This window comes from Brassica napus, chromosome A3, assembly GCF_020379485.1.
Source record: "Brassica napus cultivar Da-Ae chromosome A3, Da-Ae, whole genome shotgun sequence".
Classification (NCBI taxonomy): domain Eukaryota; kingdom Viridiplantae; phylum Streptophyta; class Magnoliopsida; order Brassicales; family Brassicaceae; genus Brassica; species Brassica napus.
In genome coordinates, this window is record NC_063436.1 from 20,348,376 (window position 1) to 20,354,727 (window position 6,352).

General features: G+C 31.3%; 1 pseudogene; it reads right to left on the reverse strand.

Annotated features, from left to right (window-relative positions):
* Positions 1 to 49: 49 nt before the first annotated feature.
* On the reverse strand, positions 50 to 2,507 carry LOC106360091 (annotated as a pseudogene).
* Positions 2,508 to 6,352: the final 3,845 nt, after the last annotated feature.

Consider the following 6,352-nt stretch of genomic DNA (forward strand, 5'->3'; position numbering starts at 1 on the left):
AAAGGAAATTATGATGGTAATAAGATTTCAGTCCCGTCTCTTTATATAGATAATATAGCCTGTACTCTCCACCAAAGATAAAATCCAATCAGCTTGACTCACTAAGAGCATGAGCATTGGTGAACCCCACTTTGGGGTTCACCAATTTTTTTTAATATTTTTTTGTGGGCCCATAAACAGTTATGAACCCGAATTTGTTGTTTTCTGCATTAGTGAATTCGAAGAAAGAGTTCATAGGAATAAAATAATAATATTTTTTATTTTTTTTTTTAAATTTAAAATTATTCAGAATACATGAATAAAATATTAAAATATATTATAAAATTTATGAAAACATTTTATTCAACCTATGTTTTAGTTTTGGAGTTTAAGTTTTGGTTTTGAGATATGTTTTAATATTTTGGTTTGTGTTTTCAGATGTAGAAAAGCTATGTTAGAGTTTTGGAGTTTATGTTGTTTCTTAACTTAAATTCAATTCATAGAAACATTTTGTTCGATGATCAGTCTACGCATTCAACAAAGAAATTAAGTTCGAGAATGTTTAACTTAGCATAAAAGTTCACATAGAAAAACCATTCAAGTTTTACAAACCGAAATACATAAGTTGATAAGTTGCTAATGAAACAAAAAGAAACAAGTTAAGATGATAGAGAGGAAAGACCGCAAAAGAGCCATCTAATTTCGTGAGGTAGAAGCAATGCTACCTGTAGAAGAAGAGAACACAAGTTAAAGCAGAAGCAAAGTAGTAACATTGAAGATATAGACAACACAAACAAGTCAAATGAGAAGACTTACCATCGATTCTGCTGAAGTGCTTGATCAGTAGTTCAGTACACTCCTTCCTTTCCGGACATACACACAGTAATGGAGTTGTCGTCCCGTCTCCAACCACGTTGAACACAAACAAATCTCCGTTGGTGCATCTGTTATCACGACAGAACTTTCTCCACCCTCTGCTGATGTAATATGCGCCGTCTGATTCGCTAAATCCGAAGCGCGCAGTCCATGACTTTCCCTCCTTGTTGACAAGTTTGACCTCTTTGCATTGTTGGTTCAAAGCACCACACCTCATAGCTTCCACAGGAAGAAACTACAAACACATACATAACATCAGCCAAGAAACAGTACTAGAAACAAATAAATAACTAAATTTTACTCACCATTTTGTCGTCCTTTTGATTTGTAGCAGTAACCTCAGCCAAGAAGCAATAGTCGTATGAAAAAGTAGGAGCATCATCCGCGTCGGCTTCTTCCTTAACGATGTGAGGATGTGTATACTGAATCTCACAACAGCTAGGACCAAAAGGAGTCACATGAAAGACCATGTCTCCTTCGTGTTTGAAGATGACAATGCACCGATTCGAAGATCATGTGCTTCGGTGAACTCTTTCCAACCTTTGGTGAGTGTCCTGCCTTCTCGGATCACCTCCCAAATTTGATCCGAAGCGTCCGATCTTAGCTTCCATGGTTTATTGATCTCAGCCCCTTGTATGTGTTTTGAGTAGAAGTCAAGTGGTATTGCCACGCCACTGTGAAAACCAGGAAGAAGAGGCTTGAAGAAATGAGGTTCTCGGGGAGTTTCCATCTGCAACAATCGAGTTCCAATTACATGTAAGAAACAAAGAAGATGAGAAAGACATGTCCCGGTTCAGTCAAAACCGGAATCATCCAAATTATTCTCTACCGCTATTACATGAGTGGCTCGATGGAAGCAATCCATCGCCTAAAGTATGGTCCTATTATCGTATGGTCAAGGTAACAACGACTCTATTCCGACTAGAAATCTAACCAAGAACCAACGAGTTTACGCTTTGGTCATTACTACGAGCCACTACTTAGTTACTAACTGAAGTGAATATAACCTCTAAACCCCTCTATCGATTTGAAATTTCACAGAAACTAACCCTAATGAAACGAGCATGCCGATTTACATCAATTAATCGAAAACCCTCTATCGATTTTGAAACCCTCAAACAAAAAATCCCCAAATCGATTTAAAACCGAAACACAAAAAGATGGAGAGGAGGTGGAGAATTCTACCGTTCAACTCAATACTCACCTAAGAGGTGGAGAAGAGAAACCAGAGTGGATTTGCTGGAGAATACCGCCGGAGATGGAGGTCGCACAGAGAATCGCCTCAGAGAGAAAAAAACCCTAGCTTTTACGGAGATGAGAGAAATGAATCAAGACGCCGAGACCCTTCTTTCTCTCTCGCCAACGCGGAAAGGAGAAGCCACTGAGAGGAGGACACGTGGCTTGAACCCGCCCCTTACGAGTTCAACCGTAAGGCCCGGTTCGGCGAAACAAACCCTTTTTTTATGTGTTTTTAATCAATTGGGCCTATGAACTCGAGCCCGTGAACCCCGCATGATACCTCAATGCGCATGCTCTAACTAGTCTTTCTACCAAGTCGCTCTTGACATTGACAGCAAGGCCGGCCGGTTAAAGTCTTTTTGTTAAACAGTCGCTTCTGAGCGTTTTGGTAAATTTTTTTTTTTTTGAAGCGTACGTTTTGGTAAATTATAAGTTAACATATTCCACAATATAGAATAAGGGTTTCTCTCAAACATGACTCAAAAGTTGTGGTAAAACACGAAAATAACCTTTTATAAAAAAATTATTTGTTCTATTCATCTTAAAAGTTTTAATTATTTACAAAAATGACAATTTTTTTTATAAGATAGTTTGTTTTACCCATGCATCTTCATCACTTATTTATCAAATTGACATCCCATATATATATTAAAAAAAACATTGTCATTTAATATGTTCACATTATGTTTACCATGTGACAGCTTCACAATTTGAGAATGAGTTCACTGACATGTGCACGTGCATAAAGCTTTTCATCCAAACTCTACATAAATGTGTTAACACTATATATTATTGTATATTTTTTTAATATAAACTCACATGCATGGCTCTACGGGTTGTACAAAAGTTTTACATAGAAAAATAATTTGCAAAAAAATCACTAATGTCAAGGCTTACTTTATTTTTATTTTAAAATTTTTATTTTTATGTATTATTTTGAACAAAAATATATTTTAATGTTAATTAATAGTATCTTTATATATTTATCAACCACCTTTATATATTTTTATATACACATACATGTAAGGGTGGACACGAATCAGATATCCAAGGTTTTGGAAGTATTCGCAATCTGATCCGTTTCGTCCGAATAATCAATTATCCGATTCGATTTGATTCGTAGCCATCCGGATATATGGTGTCCCGAATATCCGAAAGACAAGATTTTTAACCAGATATTCGATTTGATTAGTAAAAATAAATAAATTAATTAAAAATAATAAAAAATCTAAATAATATAAACTAAAAAAATTATTTACTTTTTTTTAACACTAATAACTAATTTAATAAACTTAGTAAATTAAATATATTGTAAAATTTATGTGAAATATATTATTTATATAACTTATATATAATTCATTAAATATATGTATATATATGCATGTAACGGATCGGATCGGATATCCGTTTCTAAAAATATTAATATTTGTGATTTGGTTCTTTTTTACGGATATTGTATATTAGTATTTGCTATGCTTCATAGAGTTCCAGATATCCAGATTTTTTGTTCGAATCGAAAAGGATAACTAATCGAATCAAAATTTATGGATTTTTTACCCAGTCCTATATACACGTGCACGTTGATGTGAGTACCTATATAACTAAATACTCACTACAAGTGAGGGTTCTAATTCTCTTGGAGGCTGGAATATTCTTTTTATTGTTTCTTACATGTAATGAAATGATTTTTTTTAGTAATTTTTTTTTTTCTTTTTCTTCAATTATTATCTAGATTGATTTGATTTTTCATGCATTTAGAAATTATATTATGAAACCATTGGTTGACTTCATGACTGTCTAAAATTTATATAATATGAAACCAAACAAATAATAATAGTTTTTGGTTATCATTGAAAAAACTAAAAACCTCGAGTATTTTAACTGAATAAATAAAATAAATATTGATTTAAAATGATAGTTATAGTTTAGTAGATTAAAAACTAAAAAAGAAACCTAAAATTTAATCGATATCCAAATTAAACAGACCTAATGTCTTCTCATTTTAAAAATTAACGAAATTAATAATTTTATCCGCGCAAGGTGCAGATTATTACCTAGTTGTTATTAATACAACAACCACCATTAACAACCAAAACCAAACTCTAAATGCACTTAAAATAAACATCTATTTTCAGATCTCATTTGTTACACACACAAACTATTCCTCCTCCACTTTCTCTTTTATTTCATCCCAAAACCCTAACTTTTCAATTTTGAAATTTATAAATTTATAAATTTATCGAAGTTATTTAAGTTCATGGTTCATGGTTCAATAACGAATGGGTATCTTTCGTTAAGGAGCTACGTGTGCTTGGACTTGGAGAAGTTAAGCATAAACTCTCACTGGATGTAGTTATAATATCTGATTTTTACTGAAATTGACTTTTTTGTAGTCTTCTAATTCACAGTAAAAATTCATTAGAAATTTTTTTTCCCTCTTAAATATTAGTTTTAGTAAACCTCTTTGATGAAGTCTTCTTGAGAAGTATGTTTTTTTTTCTTCAAACGGCTATTCTATTACTCAAGCTTGAACAACCAATGTAATACAATTTCCTATGGAAGGATCTCGCTATTTTAGCTAGTGAATCAGACAACACATTTCCCTGACGAGGTACAAAAACAATCGAAAACTCCATGAATCTTGCTTTCAACTTCAAAAACTTCTCCAGCTCAGTAGAGAAGCTCGGCCATGCTTCCGGGTCTTTGGTCATCGCGATTAATTCCTTGCAGTCAGTCCCAAAAAATTGACATGTCGATACCTGTATCACACACTCCATTGCCCACAGTAAAGCTTCCAGTTCATAATGCAGTGGTGAAATTCAACGTCATTGATTTCTTGCTCCCAATAGCTGCAACGCTCCACTTGAACTTACCCATGTCCACCCATAACCGCTAAAGAGTGCATCACGTGTCCATGACCCATCTATTATGCATCGTTCGGAGGCTGGAGTCCCTACTGTAATTTGTTCTCCTATGATTTCGTCTGGTCTTTGATTTGCGTCAAATCAAGCTTGGCATTCAGATTCAGCTTCTTGAGAAGTATGCTAATGAAGTCAGATATATAGTCTTTAGATTCTCGAAAACATGCATTTCCAAAAAAATTTAAAATAGTATCAAAACAGAGATAACTTCAAAAATCTTATTAAACTTAAATAAGAATAAAAAACTACCAAGAATTAATATATATTTTTAATTGAATCTAACACAGAAAAACATTAATATATTTTATAATGTTTGAAACTGGAACTTTTTACAGCTAAAATAGTAACAATACGTATATAATCACAATGATTTTTTTTTCTTGTTTTAATACATACAAAACAAACAAATATATCAAAAATGTAGTGATCTATATCTTTATATTTTTAGAGAGAAAGATAAACTATGAAAAATACTATTTTAAGCTAAAACTGGTAAGAAAACAAATCATATTAAGTTGAATCTATAACTCATTCAGAATTAACAAAAACACAAAATAATTGGTGAAAATTATAAAATATTACCAATTTTAATAGTTTGCATAGTAGTCTATAAGTCTACTAATGCATTACAATTTAGCAGAATTCTGGAGAAGCCTGCTTATGAAGTTTTCTTACGAAGTTTAGTCTGATATATTTTTCTCAAATATGAAAAATCTGCATATAAAAAAATGTGAAAATGACTTTAAAGCAAAGATAAACATAAAAAGTAACTTTTATACTTAAAACAATAAACAAAACATACACATTGAGTTGAATCTATAGTTTTATTCGAAGATCTGATATTCATAGATCTACCTTTCTAAGAGAGAAGATGAAAATCATGGAATGACAAATACGAGATGAAAACTTGATATAGATTTTGGTACCTTCAAATTTAAAGAAATTATAAAGAGGTTTTAGAGTTTTAGAGCGAGATAAATAATTATATTTTTGGTTCCAGTCATCTGAGAGAAAGAGCGAGAGAATGCGTAAATTTTCTTTATATAAAGAGATAAATAAAAGTATAATATATAATTTTAGATATAAGAGTTTAATATATGTTAATAATTTTATTTTTTTGTATAAAATTTTATATATTCTACTAATTTTAAAATGTTAAAATCATAAATAGTTATTTAAATAAAAATCATTTAAAATAGGTTTATTTTTTGTTTATAATTAAATTTAGTTAAAATTAATTTGTAATATCGTTATATTACTAATTACGAAACTAATTAATGTATTATTTATAAAAAAAATATTTAAAAATGTTAGTAAAATTGTGTTAGATTTTGTAT